Consider the following 17,613-nt stretch of genomic DNA (forward strand, 5'->3'; position numbering starts at 1 on the left):
GCGCCTTCGACCGCTCGGCCACACGACATGCTGGCTGGTCGCACCCATTTACTTGCATTTTCTATTGTGCTCCTGCATAACAACAGATGCAAAGTCACATGAAAAATATTCCATGATCCCTCTCCGACTCGCACAGCTGCTGGGATGTGCCCGGCTGCAATGTCATTTTCTCAAAAGATAATGACAGCCCATCAATCCAGACAAAAATCAATGGTAAGCTGTGTCTATCTTCTCAGACTCTTTTCAGCTACAAATGCATCTGTGAGTGCGTGAGAATATATGTTCGCTTGTGCTTTGGTAAAGTAAACATGAGCTGCTTGACGTTACTGCAATTTCGATTCTTGCTTTGCTAAATGATTTCACCCATTGCTCGAAACAGGACGACTTTCACGTTTACACCGAACACGAAGCACACCGGACTACAGAGAAAATGCACAAAGCTGATCAGGCCGTGTTCCACATTATACCGTGCAGCATAGTTTCAGTCACTGTGTCTGTTTTGCAGAATAAGAGTCCCAAAGAATGTTCTCCACCCTAAAACCGGAGGTAGCATTACATTCCGAGAACGACAGATCACACTGTGAGGATGCTCTGACCTCGGAGCCAGTTCGAGATGCCACTTTCCTTGCCTTTTACCTGAATTGTGCAATTTGCTGCAGAGATGTTCACTCCTGGACATGAGGCACATGGATACCAACTGAGTTGGAAACCTGAGTGGGAATCGACGAGAAGAGACTCAATAAATTTTGCTAAATTCCATGGTGCTTATTAGAAATGCAGTTTCTGTTCACCTCAATCTAAAAGGCAGTTTCTGAACATAGTAACAGAAGTCAACTGTCCTTGAGTGCTTTTTGTTCTCGATGTGAAGAGCTCTCATGTCTGAGTCACCTTTACGTCTCTTGCAGCTGAGTGAATCACAAAGAAGGAGTTTCACCAGAGCTGCAACTGCCTCACTCGCCCTCCCCGTTTACATTTTCCTGCTCGTCAGTGATTTAAAGAAAACCAAATGGATGCGATGTCATTCTGTAGCCTCTCTGTCGATTCCTACGTTTCAGTTCCAACATGACTTAGATCTTGGGGCGCACTTTAATACTAGCGACGCTATGAAAGCACAAGTCCAAAGGTTCATCTGAGAGTGTAATTTCTTTCATTGCTGTTGCTGATTGAATGAGCCATTAACGAGCGAACTTCCCCAAAACATGATTCAGGATCTCTGGTGCCAATTCTCGCACATTGAATAACGACAGACAGCTTCGAAATTAGATCTTTCAGAGACGACCTTGGGGTACATTGGACAGACAGACTAGTTCAGGAATCCGTGGTGGGCTGTGATAACAGCGCATCAGCTTCTTCTCTGTCTTTGAACCGGGCCGCCTGCGCAAGAAAGGCAAATGCGGTACTGCTTTTCGTGGAAGGATCAGAAGGCGGTAACTACACTCTCAAACAGAATGGCATATGATCAGAACAAGTTTGGAGAAAAACTTTACAATGCTTTGCACAGTAATTAAATGGAATGGCATTACATTTCACTCCGAGAGCAGATTTACTCAAGCGAATTCGAAAGCAAGTTTGCAGATGGGAAAGCAAGCAAGACAGCTCCGTTCTTGTCCATGTAAAATACTGCAGTTGAAGAACAAAGCATTTTCTGCCCAGTTTCGAACTGGGGACTTTTCGCGCACAAGGCGGACGCGATGACCACCACACTACAGAAAGAAGCCTCAGTCGGCCCTGCTGCGGCTCAGTGGCATACAGCACTGAAAGTTGAAGCAATTCAAACTTTCACCTTTCTGTTTCCAATAGCTCGTTGTTTAATGGGACGTGTTTAATTTTGGCTATCTGGTGAGCAAGGAGGAGAGACACCGAAGTATCTGTTTCCACGCGGTGTACCCCAATAACGTTGTGTTGCTTACACCGGCTTTAAAGGATTACTTTTTAGCAGAGCTTGCCGTCGCAGTCTGTGGCACAATCATTTAGTCTGTTCGACTGCTCACGGGAAAGGTCGTATTGTGAAACACTGCAGAAACGAACGACTTCCTTACTTTTGCTCCGACTGACCAGACTCAGTGAAATTTTCCCAGATTCTCAGTTGAGGACTTTTGCAGCTGTAAGTTACCTCAGAAACCCTGTTAATTCGTAATGCATTGAGCGAATCGCAGAACAGGAAGCATTTAACGCGGAAAACAAACAAAACTGGCAAACCAAATGCATTTTCAGACACAGCGAGCATGAATGCTAAATGTGAGACAGTCCGGGGGCATGAGCCATAAAGGAATTTTCTTGCACTTCCAATTGTGCTCCTGCATAACAACACATGCAAAGTCACGTGAAAAGGGTTCCATGTCCCCTCTCCGACTCGCACAGCTGCTGGGATGTGCCCGTCTACAATATCAATTTCGCAGCAGATAATGATAGCCCATCAATCCAGACAAAAATCAATGGTATGCTGAGTCTATCTTCTCAGACTCTTTTCAGCTACAAATGTATCTGTGAGTGCGTGAGAACATATGATCGGTTATGATATTGGTCAAATTACCATGAGCTGCTTGACATTACTGCAATTTCGATTCTTGCTTTGCTAAATGATTTCACCCATTGCTCGAAACAGGACACCTTTCACGTTTACACCGAACACGAAACACACCGGACTACAGGGAAAATGCACAAAGCTGAGCAGGCCGTGTTCCACATCATACCGTGCAGCATAGTTACAGTCACTGTGTCTGTTTTGCAAAATAAGAGTCCCAAAGAATGTTTTCCACCCTAAAACCGGAGTTAGCATTACATTCCGAGAACGACAGAACACATTGTGAGGATGCTCTGACCTCGGAGCCAGTTCGAGATGCCACTTTCCTTGCCTTTTACCTTAACCGTGCAATTTGCTGCAGAGATGTTAATTCCTGGACATGAGCCACATGGATACCAACTGTGTAGGAAACCTGTGTGGCATTCGAGGAGAAGCGACTCAATAAATTTTGCTAAATTCCATGGTGCTTATTAGAAATGCAGTTTCTGTTCACGTCAATCTAAAAGGCAGTTTCTGAACATAGTAACAGAAGTCAAAAGATAATTGCCTCACCCCACCCCCACTCCGGAAGAGGTGCTAACTGCCCTTGAGTGATTTTCGTTCTCGATGTGAAGAGTTCTCACGCCTGAGTCACATTCACGTCTCTGGTTGCTGAGTGAATCACAAAGAAGGAATTTCACCAGAGCTGCAACTGCCTCACTTCCCCACTCGCCCTCCCCGTGTACATTTTCCTGCTCGTCAGTGATTTAAAGAAAACCAAATGGATGCGATGTCATTCTGTAGCCTCTCTGTCGATTCCTCCGTTTCAGTTCCGACGTGGCTTAGATCTCGGGGCGCACTTAATACTAGCGACGCTATGAAAGCACAGGTCCAGAGGTTCCTCTGAGAGTGTAATTTCTTTCGTTGCTGCTGCTGATTGAATGAGCCACTAACGTGCGAACTGCTCCAAAACATGGTTCAGGACCTCTGGTGCCAACTCTCGCACGTTGAATAACGACAGACAGCTTCCAAATGAGGTCTTTCAGAGACGGCTTTGGGGTACATTTGACAGACAGACTAGTTCAGGAATCCGTGGTGCGCTGTGACACCAGCGCATCAGCTTCTTCCTTGTCTTTGAAACGGGCCGCCTGCGCAAGGAATGCAAATGCGGTACTGCTCTTCGTGAAAGGATCAGAAGGCGGTAACTACACTCTCAAACGGAATGGCATATGAACAGAACCAGGTTGGAGAAAAACTTTACAATGCTTTGCACAGTAATTAAATGGAGTTGCATTGCATTTCACTACGAGAGCACATTTGTTCAAGCAAATTCGAAGGCAGGTTTGCAGATGGGAAAGCAAGCAAGAAAACTCCGTTCTTGACCATGTAAAAGGCCGCAGTTGAAGAACAAAGCAGTTTCTGCGCACTTTCGAAATGGGCACCTTTCGCATGTAAGGCGAGCGTGATGACCACTACACTACAGAAACTAGCCTCAGCCAGCCGTGCTGCAGCTCAGTGGCATCCAGCACTGACAGTTGAAGCCATTCTACCTTTCACCTTTCTGTTTCCAATAGCTCGTTGTTTCATGGGACTTGTTTAATTTTGGCTATGTGGTGAGCATGGACGAGATACACCGAAGTATCTGTTTCCACGCGGTGTACCCCAATAACGTTGTGTTGCTTACATCGGCTTTAAAGGATTACTTTTTAGCGGAACTTGCCGTCGCAGTCTGTGGCACAATCATTTAGTCTGTTCGACTGCTCACGGGAAAGGTCGTATTGTGAAACACTGCAGAAACGAACGACTTCCTTACTTTTGCTCCGACTGACCATACTCAGTGAAATTTTCCCAGATTCTCAGTTGAGGACTTTTGCAGCTGTAAGTTACCTCAGAAACCCTGTTAATTCGTAATGTATTGAGCGAATCGCAGAACAGGAAGCATTTAACGCGGAACACAAACAAAACTGGCAAACCAAATGCATTTTCAGACACAGCGAGCATGAATGCTAAATGTGAGACAGTCCGGGGGCATGAGCCATAAACGAATCTCACAAGTAACAACAGGGCAATTCCAAACTACTCTTTCAAACATACTGGAGACTGAGTGCACCAACACTTCCGAGACAATGCTGAAAAGAGAGAAAGAAAGAACATAACAAGAGTGGTCCATAAAAAGTGAATTCACCAATCACAGTCTCGATTAGATTACCTTTCCCTTCCGATGTCTCCAGGTCGGAGATGAAGTAAATGGGAGAAATTCAATAACAAATGACATCGAAATTCATTGGAACGATTTTCTCATTGGCCCGAAAACCAAATAACGACGAGTCGAGTCACCGTATGACTTTGTTTCACAACAGCGATGAAATAACAGTCTCCATTCGGTTCCAGTAAAAATTCAACTTGCGTGGAACGTAAAGCAACAGCAGAGCTGCTTGCGATTTTCCGCGCGGTAGGCGAACACGATCATGACAGCACAGACACTTCGGAAAATTCGGCACTTTTCCACACCACAGTTAATTCCACGGGAAGCAAACTCATTTTTCTTCTGTTTCAAACAGAAATGCAGCAGGGGTCGAAACTGCATTTGAACACGCGGCGTCGTTGGAGTTGATCAGCAGAAATGGCAGCAGTGGGATTCGAACCCACGCCTCAGTCGAGAGCGGAGCCTTAATGCAGCGCCTTAGACCGCTCGGCCACACTACCAGCCACCCGGAGCCGCTCATTTTCTTGCACTTCCAATTGTGCTCCTGCATAACAACACATGCAAAGTCACGTGAAAAGGGTTCCATTTCCCCTCTCCGACTCGCACAGCTGCTGGGATGTGCCCGTCTACAATATCAATTTCGCAGCAGATAATGATAGCCCATCAATCCAGACAAAAATCAATGGTATGCTGAGTCTATCTTCTCAGACTCTTTTCAGCTACAAATGTATCTGTGAGTGCGTGAGAACATATGATCGGTTATGATATTGGTCAAATTACCATGAGCTGCTTGACATTACTGCAATTTCGATTCTTGCTTTGCTAAATGATTTCACCCATTGCTCGAAACAGGACACCTTTCACGTTTACACCGAACACGAAACACACCGGACTACAGGGAAAATGCACAAAGCTGAGCAGGCCGTGTTCCACATCATACCGTGCAGCATAGTTACAGTCACTGTGACTGTTTTGCAAAATAAGAGTCCCAAAGAATGTTCTCCACCCTAAAACCGGAGGTAGCATTACATTCCGAGAACGACAGAACACATTGTGAGGATGCTCTGACCTCGGAGCCAGTTCGAGATGCCACTTTCCTTGCCTTTTACCTTAACCGTGCAATTTGCTGCAGAGATGTTAATTCCTGGACATGAGCCACATGGATACCAACTGAGTAGGAAACCTGTGTGGGATTCGAGGAGAAGCGACTCAATAAATTTTGCTAATTTCCATGGTGCTTATTAGAAATGCAGTTTCTGTTCACGTCAATCTAAAAGGCAGTTTCTGAACATAGTAACAAAAGTCAAAAGATAATTGCCTCACCCCACCCCCACTCAAGGGCAGTGCTAACTGCCCTTGAGTGCTTTTCGTTCTCGATGTGAAGAGTTCTCACGCCTGAGTCACCTTCACGTCTCTGGTTGCTGAGTGAATCACAGAGAAGGAATTTCACCAGAGCTGCAACTGCCTCACTTCCCCACTCGCCCTCCCAGTGTACATTTTCCTGCTCGTCAGTGATTTAAAGAAAACCAAATGGATGCGATGTCATTCTGTAGCCTCTCTGTCGATTCCTCCGTTTCAGTTCCGACGTGGCTTAGATCTCGGGGCGCACTTAATACTAGCGACGCTATGAAAGCACAGGTCCAGAGGTTCCTCTGAGAGTGCAATTTCTTTCGTTGCTGTTGCGGATTGAATGAGCCACTAACGTGCGAACTGCTCCAAAACATGGTTCAGGACCTCTGCTGCCAACTCTCGCACGTTGAATAACGACAGACAGCTTCCAAATGAGGTCTTTCAGAGACGGCTTTGGGGTACATTTGACAGACAGACTAGTTCAGGAATCCGTGGTGCGCTGTGACACCAGCGCATCAGCTTCTTCCCTGTCTTTGAACCGGGCCGCCTGCGCAAGGAATGCAAATGCGGAACTGCTCTTCGTGAAAGGATCAGAAGGCGGTAACTACACTCTCAAACGGAATGGCATATGAACAGAACCAGGTTGGAGAAAAACTTTACAATGCTTTGCACAGTAATTAAATGGAGTTGCATTGCATTTCACTACGACAGCACATTTGTTCAAGCAAATTCGAAGGCAGGTTTGCAGATGGGAAAGCAAGCAAGAAAACTCCGTTCTTGACCATGTAAAAGGCCGCAGTTGAAGAACAAAGCAGTTTCTGCGCACTTTCGAAATGGACACCTTTCACGTGTAAGGCGAGCGTGATGACCACTACACTACAGAAACTAGCCTCAGCCAGCCGTGCTGCGGCTCAGTGGCATACAGCACTGACAGTTGAAGCCATTCTACCTTTCACCTTTCTGTTTCCAACAGCTCGTTGTTTCATGGGACTTGTTTAATTTTGGCGATGTGGTGAGCATGGACTAGATACACCGAAGTATCTGTTTCCACGCGGTGTACCCCAATAACGTTGTGTTGCTTACACCGGCTTTAAAGGATTACTTTTTAGCGGAGCTTGCCGTCGCAGTCTGTGGCACAATCATTTAGTCTGTTCGACTGCTCACGGGAAAGGTCGTATTGTGAAACACTGCAGAAACGAACGACTTCCTTACTTTTGCTCCGACTGACCATACTCAGTGAAATTTTCCCAGATTCTCAGTTGAGGACTTTTGCAGCTGTAAGTTACCTCAGAAACCCTGTTAATTCGTAATGTATTGAGCGAATCGCAGAACAGGAAGCATTTAACGCGGAACACAAACAAAACTGGCAAACCAAATGCATTTTCAGACACAGCGAGCATGAATGCTAAATGTGAGACAGTCCGGGGGCATGAGCCATAAAGGAATCTCACAACTAACAACAGGGCAATTCCAAACTACTCTTTCAAACATACTGGAGACTGAGTGCACCACCACTTCCGAGACAATGCTGAAAAGAGAGAAAGAAAGAACATAACAAGAGTGGTCCATAAAAAGTGAATTCACCAATCACAGTCTCGATTAGATTACCTTTCCCTTCCGATGTCTCCAGGACGGAGATGAAGTAAATGGGAGAAATTCAATAACAAATGACATCGAAATTCATTGGAACGATTTTCTCATTGGCCCGAAAACCAAAAAACGTCGAGTCGAGTCACCGTATGACTTTGTTTCACAACAGCGATGAAATAACAGTCTCCATTCGGTTCCAGTAAAAATTCAACTTGCGTGGAACGTAAAGCAACAGCAGAGCTGCTTGCGATTTTCCGCGCGGGAGGCGAACACGATCATGACAGCACAGACACTTCGGAAAATTCGGCACTTTTCCACACCACAGTTAATTCCACGGGAAGCAAACTCATTTTTCTTCTGTTTCAAACAGAAATGCAGCAGGGGTCGAAACCGCATTTGAACAAGCGGCGTCGTTGGAGTTGATCAGCAGAAATGGCAGCGGTGGGATTCGAACCCACGCCTCTGTCGAGACTGGAGCCTTAATCGAGCGCCTTAGACCGCTCGGCCACACTACCAGCCGCCCCCGGCCGCTCATTTCCTTGCACTTCCAATTGTGCTCCTGCATAACAACACATGCAAAGTCACGTGAAAAGGGTTCCATTTCCCCTCTCCGACTCGCACAGCTGCTGGGATGTGCCCGTCTACAATATCAATTTCGCAGCAGATAATGATAGCCCATCAATCCAGACAAAAATCAATGGTATGCTGAGTCTATCTTCTCAGACTCTTTTCAGCTACAAATGTATCTGTGAGTGCGTGAGAACATATGATCGGTTATGATATTGGTCAAATTACCATGAGCTGCTTGACATTACTGCAATTTCGATTCTTGCTTTGCTAAATGATTTCACCCATTGCTCGAAACAGGACACCTTTCACGTTTACACCGAACACGAAACACACCGGACTACAGGGAAAATGCACAAAGCTGAGCAGGCCGTGTTCCACATCATACCGTGCAGCATAGTTACAGTCACTGTGTCTGTTTTGCAAAATAAGAGTCCCAAAGAATGTTCTCCACCCTAAAACCGGAGGTAGCATTACATTCTGAGAACGACAGAACACATTGTGAGGATGCTCTGACCTCGGAGCCAGTTCGAGATGCCACTTTCCTTGCCTTTTACCTTAACCGTGCAATTTGCTGCAGAGATGTTAATTCCTGGACATGAGCCACATGGATACCAACTGAGTAGGAAACCTGTGTGGGATTCGAGGAGAAGCGACTCAATAAATTTTGCTAAACTCCACGGTGCTTATTAGAAATGCAGTCTCTGTTCACATCAATCTAAAAGGCACTTTCTGAACATCGTAACAGAAGTCATAAGGTAATTAGCTCACACACACCCCGCTCCGGAAGAGGTGCTAACTGCCCTTGAGTGCTTTTTTGTTCTCGATGTGAAGAGCTCTCACGCCTGAGTCACCTTCACGTCTCTGGTTGCTGAGTGAATCACAAAGAAGGAATTTCACCAGAGCTGCAACTGCCTCACTTCCCCACTCGCCCGCCCAGTTTACATTTTCCTGCTCGTCAGTGATTTAAAGAAAACCAAATGGATGCGATGTCATTCTGTAGCCTCTCTGTCGATTCCTCCGTTTCAGTTCCGACGTGGCTTAGATCTCGGGGCGCACTTAATACTAGCGACGCTATGAAAGCACAGGTCCAGAGGTTCCTCTGAGAGTGTAATTTCTTTCGTTGCTGTTGCTGATTGAATGAGCCACTAACGTGCGAACTGCTCCAAAACATGGTTCAGGACCTCTGGTGCCAACTCTCGCACGTTGAATAACGACAGACAGCTTCCAAATGAGGTCTTTCAGAGACGGCTTTGGGGTACATTTGACAGACAGACTAGTTCAGGAATCCGTGGTGCGCTGTGACACCAGCGCATCAGCTTCTTCCCTGTCTTTGAACCGGGCCGCCTGCGCAAGGAATGCAAATGCGGAACTGCTCTTCGTGAAAGGATCAGAAGGCGGTAACTACACTCTCAAACGGAATGGCATATGAACAGAACCAGGTTGGAGAAAAACTTTACAATGCTTTGCACAGTAATTAAATGGATTTGCATTACATTTCACTACGAGAGCACATTTGTTCAAGCAAATTCGAAGGCAGGTTTGCAGATGGGAAAGCAAGCAAGAAAACTCCGTTCTTGACCATGTAAAAGGCCGCATTTGAAGAACAAAGCAGTTTCTGCGCACTTTCGAAATGGGCACCTTTCGCGTGCAAGGCGAGCGTGATGACCACTACACTACAGAAACTAGCCTCAGCCAGCCGTGCTGCGGCTCAGTGGCATCCAGCACTGACAGTTGAAGCCATTTTACCTTTCACCTTTCTGTTTCCAATAGCTCGTTGTTTCATGGGACTTGTTTAATTTTGGCGATGTGGTGAGCATGGACGAGATACACCGAAGTATCTGTTTCCACGCGGTGTACCCCAATAACGTTGTGTTGCTTACACCGGCTTTAAAGGATTACTTTTTAGCGGAGCTTGCCGTCACAGTCTGTGGCACAATCATTTAGTCTGTTCGACTGCTCACGGGAAAGGTCGTATTGTGAAACACTGCAGAAACGAACGACTTCCTTACTTTTGCTCCGACTGACCATACTCAGTGAAATTTTCCCAGATTCTCAGTTGAGGACTTTTGCAGCTGTAAGTTACCTCAGAAACCCTGTTAATTCGTAATGTATTGAGCGAATCGCAAAACAGGAAGCATTTAACGCGGAACACAAACAAAACTGGCAAACCAAATGCATTTTCAGACACAGCGAGCATGAATGCTAAATGTGAGACAATCCGGGGGCATGAGCCATAAAGGAATCTCACAACTAACAACAGGGCAATTCCAAACTTCTCTTTCAAACATACTGGAGACTGAGTGCACCACCACTTCCGAGACAATGCTGAAAAGAGAGAAAGAAAGAACATAACAAGAGTGGTCCATAAAAAGTGAATTCACCAATCACAGTCTCGATTAGATTACCTTTCCCTTCCGATGTCTCCAGGACGGAGATGAAGTAAATGGGAGAAATTCAATAACAAATGACATCGAAATTCATTGGAACGATTTTCTCATTGGCCCGAAAACCAAATAACGACGAGTCGAGTCACCGTATGACTTTGTTTCACAACAGCGATGAAATAACAGTCTCCATTCGGTTCCAGTAAAAATTCAACTTGCGTGGAACGTAAAGCAACAGCAGAGCTGCTTGCGATTTTCCGCGCGGGAGGCGAACACGATCATGACAGCACAGACACTTCGGAAAATTCGGCACTTTACCACACCACAGTTAATTCCACGGGAAGCAAACTCATTTTTCTTCTGTTTCAAACAGAAATGCAGCAGGGGTCGAAACCGCATTGGAACAAGCGGCGTCGTTGGAGTTGATCAGCAGAAATGGCAGCGGTGGGATTCGAACCCACGCCTCTGTCGAGACTGGAGCCTTAATCGAGCGCCTTAGACCGCTCGGCCACACTACCAGCCGCCCGCGGCCGCTCATTTCCTTGCACTTCCAATTGTGCTCCTGCATAACAACACATGCAAAGTCACGTGAAAAGGGTTCCATTTCCCCTCTCCGACTCGCACAGCTGCTGGGATATGCCCGTCTACAATATCAATTTCGCAGCAGATAATGATAGCCCATCAATCCAGACAAAAATCAATGGTATGCTGAGTCTATCTTCTCAGACTCTTTTCAGCTACAAATGTATCTGTGAGTGCGTGAGAACATATGATCGGTTATGATATTGGTCAAATTACCATGAGCTGCTTGACATTACTGCAATTTCGATTCTTGCTTTGCTAAATGATTTCACCCATTGCTCGAAACAGGACACCTTTCACGTTTACACCGAACACGAAACACACCGGACTACAGGGAAAATGCACAAAGCTGAGCAGGCCGTGTTCCACATCATACCGTGCAGCATAGTTACAGTCACTGTGTCTGTTTTGCAAAATAAGAGTCCCAAAGAATGTTCTCCACCCTAAAACCGGAGGTAGCATTACATTCTGAGAACGACAGAACACATTGTGAGGATGCTCTGACCTCGGAGCCAGTTCGAGATGCCACTTTCCTTGCCTTTTACCTTAACCGTGCAATTTGCTGCAGAGATGTTAATTCCTGGACATGAGCCACATGGATACCAACTGAGTAGGAAACCTGTGTGGGATTCGAGGAGAAGCGACTCAATAAATTTTGCTAAACTCCACGGTGCTTATTAGAAATGCAGTCTCTGTTCACATCAATCTAAAAGGCACTTTCTGAACATCGTAACAGAAGTCATAAGGTAATTAGCTCACACACACCCCGCTCCGGAAGAGGTGCTAACTGCCCTTGAGTGCTTTTTTGTTCTCGATGTGAAGAGCTCTCACGCCTGAGTCACCTTCACGTCTCTGGTTGCTGAGTGAATCACAAAGAAGGAATTTCACCAGAGCTGCAACTGCCTCACTTCCCCACTCGCCCTCCCAGTTTACATTTTCCTGCTCGTCAGTGATTTAAAGAAAACCAAATGGATGCGATGTCATTCTGTAGCCTCTCTGTCGATTCCTCCGTTTCAGTTCCGACGTGGCTTAGATCTCGGGGCGCACTTAATACTAGCGACGCTATGAAAGCACAGGTCCAGAGGTTCCTCTGAGAGTGTAATTTCTTTCGTTGCTGTTGCTGATTGAATGAGCCACTAACGTGCGAACTGCTCCAAAACATGCTTCAGGACCTCTGGTGCCAACTCTCGCACGTTGAATAACGACAGACAGCTTCCAAATGAGGTCTTTCAGAGACGGCTTTGGGGTACATTTGACAGACAGACTAGTTCAGGAATCCGTGGTGCGCTGTGACACCAGCGCATCAGCTTCTTCCCTGTCTTTGAACCGGGCCGCCTGCGCAAGGAATGCAAATGCGGAACTGCTCTTCGTGAAAGGATCAGAAGGCGGTAACTACACTCTCAAACGGAATGGCATATGAACAGAACCAGGTTGGAGAAAAACTTTACAATGCTTTGCACAGTAATTAAATGGATTTGCATTACATTTCACTACGAGAGCACATTTGTTCAAGCAAATTCGAAGGCAGGTTTGCAGATGGGAAAGCAAGCAAGAAAACTCCGTTCTTGACCATGTAAAAGGCCACAGTTGAAGAACAAAGCAGTTTCTGCGCACTTTCGAAATGGGCACCTTTCGCGTGCAAGGCGAGCGTGATGACCACTACACTACAGAAACTAGCCTCAGCCAGCCGTGCTGCGGCTCAGTGGCATCCAGCACTGACAGTTGAAGCCATTCTACCTTTCACCTTTCTGTTTCCAATAGCTCGTTGTTTAATGGGACTTGTTTAATTTTGGCGATGTGGTGAGCATGGACGAGATACACCGAAGTATCTGTTTCCACGCGGTGTACCCCAATAACGTTGTGTTGCTTACACCGGCTTTAAAGGATTACTTTTTAGCGGAGCTTGCCGTCACAGTCTGTGGCACAATCATTTAGTCTGTTCGACTGCTCACGGGAAAGGTCGTATTGTGAAACACTGCAGAAACGAACGACTTCCTTACTTTTGCTCCGACTGACCATACTCAGTGAAATTTTCCCAGATTCTCAGTTGAGGACTTTTGCAGCTGTAAGTTACCTCAGAAACCCTGTTAATTCGTAATGTATTGAGCGAATCGCAAAACAGGAAGCATTTAACGCGGAACACAAACAAAACTGGCAAACCAAATGCATTTTCAGACACAGCGAGCATGAATGCTAAATGTGAGACAATCCGGGGGCATGAGCCATAAAGGAATCTCACAACTAACAACAGGGCAATTCCAAACTTCTCTTTCAAACATACTGGAGACTGAGTGCACCACCACTTCCGAGACAATGCTGAAAAGAGAGAAAGAAAGAACATAACAAGAGTGGTCCATAAAAAGTGAATTCACCAATCACAGTCTCGATTAGATTACCTTTCCCTTCCGATGTCTCCAGGACGGAGATGAAGTAAATGGGAGAAATTCAATAACAAATGACATCGAAATTCATTGGAACGATTTTCTCATTGGCCCGAAAACCAAATAACGACGAGTCGAGTCACCGTATGACTTTGTTTCACAACAGCGATGAAATAACAGTCTCCATTCGGTTCCAGTAAAAATTCAACTTGCGTGGAACGTAAAGCAACAGCAGAGCTGCTTGCGATTTTCCGCGCGGGAGGCGAACACGATCATGACAGCACAGACACTTCGGAAAATTCGGCACTTTACCACACCACAGTTAATTCCACGGGAAGCAAACTCATTTTTCTTCTGTTTCAAACAGAAATGCAGCAGGGGTCGAAACCGCATTGGAACAAGCGGCGTCGTTGGAGTTGATCAGCAGAAATGGCAGCGGTGGGATTCGAACCCACGCCTCTGTCGAGACTGGAGCCTTAATCGAGCGCCTTAGACCGCTCGGCCACACTACCAGCCGCCCGCGGCCGCTCATTTCCTTGCACTTCCAATTGTGCTCCTGCATAACAACACATGCAAAGTCACGTGAAAAGGGTTCCATTTCCCCTCTCCGACTCGCACAGCTGCTGGGATATGCCCGTCTACAATATCAATTTCGCAGCAGATAATGATAGCCCATCAATCCAGACAAAAATCAATGGTATGCTGAGTCTATCTTCTCAGACTCTTTTCAGCTACAAATGTATCTGTGAGTGCGTGAGAACATATGATCGGTTATGATATTGGTCAAATTACCATGAGCTGCTTGACATTACTGCAATTTCGATTCTTGCTTTGCTAAATGATTTCACCCATTGCTCGAAACAGGACACCTTTCACGTTTACACCGAACACGAAACACACCGGACTACAGGGAAAATGCACAAAGCTGAGCAGGCCGTGTTCCACATCATACCGTGCAGCATAGTTACAGTCACTGTGTCTGTTTTGCAAAATAAGAGTCCCAAAGAATGTTCTCCACCCTAAAACCGGAGGTAGCATTACATTCTGAGAACGACAGAACACATTGTGAGGATGCTCTGACCTCGGAGCCAGTTCGAGATGCCACTTTCCTTGCCTTTTACCTTAACCGTGCAATTTGCTGCAGAGATGTTAATTCCTGGACATGAGCCACATGGATACCAACTGAGTAGGAAACCTGTGTGGGATTCGAGGAGAAGCGACTCAATAAATTTTGCTAAACTCCACGGTGCTTATTAGAAATGCAGTCTCTGTTCACATCAATCTAAAAGGCACTTTCTGAACATCGTAACAGAAGTCATAAGGTAATTAGCTCACACACACCCCGCTCCGGAAGAGGTGCTAACTGCCCTTGAGTGCTTTTTTGTTCTCGATGTGAAGAGCTCTCACGCCTGAGTCACCTTCACGTCTCTGGTTGCTGAGTGAATCACAAAGAAGGAATTTCACCAGAGCTGCAACTGCCTCACTTCCCCACTCGCCCTCCCAGTTTACATTTTCCTGCTCGTCAGTGATTTAAAGAAAACCAAATGGATGCGATGTCATTCTGTAGCCTCTCTGTCGATTCCTCCGTTTCAGTTCCGACGTGGCTTAGATCTCGGGGCGCACTTAATACTAGCGACGCTATGAAAGCACAGGTCCAGAGGTTCCTCTGAGAGTGTAATTTCTTTCGTTGCTGTTGCTGATTGAATGAGCCACTAACGTGCGAACTGCTCCAAAACATGCTTCAGGACCTCTGGTGCCAACTCTCGCACGTTGAATAACGACAGACAGCTTCCAAATGAGGTCTTTCAGAGACGGCTTTGGGGTACATTTGACAGACAGACTAGTTCAGGAATCCGTGGTGCGCTGTGACACCAGCGCATCAGCTTCTTCCCTGTCTTTGAACCGGGCCGCCTGCGCAAGGAATGCAAATGCGGAACTGCTCTTCGTGAAAGGATCAGAAGGCGGTAACTACACTCTCAAACGGAATGGCATATGAACAGAACCAGGTTGGAGAAAAACTTTACAATGCTTTGCACAGTAATTAAATGGATTTGCATTACATTTCACTACGAGAGCACATTTGTTCAAGCAAATTCGAAGGCAGGTTTGCAGATGGGAAAGCAAGCAAGAAAACTCCGTTCTTGACCATGTAAAAGGCCACAGTTGAAGAACAAAGCAGTTTCTGCGCACTTTCGAAATGGGCACCTTTCGCGTGCAAGGCGAGCGTGATGACCACTACACTACAGAAACTAGCCTCAGCCAGCCGTGCTGCGGCTCAGTGGCATCCAGCACTGACAGTTGAAGCCATTCTACCTTTCACCTTTCTGTTTCCAATAGCTCGTTGTTTAATGGGACTTGTTTAATTTTGGCGATGTGGTGAGCATGGACGAGATACACCGAAGTATCTGTTTCCACGCGGTGTACCCCAATAACGTTGTGTTGCTTACACCGGCTTTAAAGGATTACTTTTTAGCGGAGCTTGCCGTCACAGTCTGTGGCACAATCATTTAGTCTGTTCGACTGCTCACGGGAAAGGTCGTATTGTGAAACACTGCAGAAACGAACGACTTCCTTACTTTTGCTCCGACTGACCATACTCAGTGAAATTTTCCCAGATTCTCAGTTGAGGACTTTTGCAGCTGTAAGTTACCTCAGAAACCCTGTTAATTCGTAATGTATTGAGCGAATCGCAAAACAGGAAGCATTTAACGCGGAACACAAACAAAACTGGCAAACCAAATGCATTTTCAGACACAGCGAGCATGAATGCTAAATGTGAGACAATCCGGGGGCATGAGCCATAAAGGAATCTCACAACTAACAACAGGGCAATTCCAAACTTCTCTTTCAAACATACTGGAGACTGAGTGCACCACCACTTCCGAGACAATGCTGAAAAGAGAGAAAGAAAGAACATAACAAGAGTGGTCCATAAAAAGTGAATTCACCAATCACAGTCTCGATTAGATTACCTTTCCCTTCCGATGTCTCCAGGACGGAGATGAAGTAAATGGGAGAAATTCAATAACAAATGACATCGAAATTCATTGGAACGATTTTCTCATTGGCCCGAAAACCAAATAACGACGAGTCGAGTCACCGTATGACTTTGTTTCACAACAGCGATGAAATAACAGTCTCCATTCGGTTCCAGTAAAAATTCAACTTGCGTGGAACGTAAAGCAACAGCAGAGCTGCTTGCGATTTTCCGCGCGGGAGGCGAACACGATCATGACAGCACAGACACTTCGGAAAATTCGGCACTTTACCACACCACAGTTAATTCCACGGGAAGCAAACTCATTTTTCTTCTGTTTCAAACAGAAATGCAGCAGGGGTCGAAACCACATTGGAACAAGCGGCGTCGTTGCAGTTGATCAGCAGAAATGGCAGCGGTGGGATTCGAACCCACGCCTCTGTCGAGACTGGAGCCTTAATCCAGCGCCTTAGACCGCTCGGCCACACTACCAGACGGCCGCGGCCGCTCATTTTCTTGCACTTCCAATTGTGCTCCTGCATAACAACACATGCAAAGTCACGTGAAAAGGGTTCCATTTCCCCTCTCCGACTCGCACAGCTGCTGGGATGTGCCCGTCTACAATATCAATTTCGCAGCAGATAATGATAGCCCATCAATCCAGACAAAAATCAATGGTATGCTGAGTCTATCTTCTCAGACTCTTTTCAGCTACAAATGTATCTGTGAGTGCGTGAGAACATATGATCGGTTATGATATTGGTCAAATTACCATGAGCTGCTTGACATTACTGCAATTTCGATTCTTGCTTTGCTAAATGATTTCACCCATTGCTCGAAACAGGACACCTTTCACGTTTACACCGAACACGAAACACACCGGACTACAGGGAAAATGCACAAAGCTGAGCAGGCCGTGTTCCACATCATACCGTGCAGCATAGTTACAGTCACTGTGTCTGTTTTGCAAAATAAGAGTCCCAAAGAATGTTCTCCACCCTAAAACCGGAGGTAGCATTACATTCTGAGAACGACAGAACACATTGTGAGGATGCTCTGACCTCGGAGCC

The 17,613-nt window shown here is 46.1% G+C and overlaps 1 non-coding gene across 1 annotated transcript; it reads right to left on the minus strand.

Moving 5' to 3' along the window:
• Positions 1-16,953: 16,953 nt before the first annotated feature.
• On the minus strand, positions 16,954-17,035 carry trnal-aag (transfer RNA leucine (anticodon AAG)). The gene has a single exon. It is a non-coding gene; the product is annotated as a tRNA-Leu (tRNA).
• Between the last annotated feature and the right edge of the window lie 578 nt (positions 17,036-17,613).

This window comes from Chiloscyllium plagiosum, unplaced genomic scaffold, assembly GCF_037043375.1.
Source record: "Chiloscyllium plagiosum isolate Xiang-an unplaced genomic scaffold, Cpla_swu_hap1 HiC_scaffold_39, whole genome shotgun sequence".
Taxonomy (NCBI): domain Eukaryota; kingdom Metazoa; phylum Chordata; class Chondrichthyes; order Orectolobiformes; family Hemiscylliidae; genus Chiloscyllium; species Chiloscyllium plagiosum.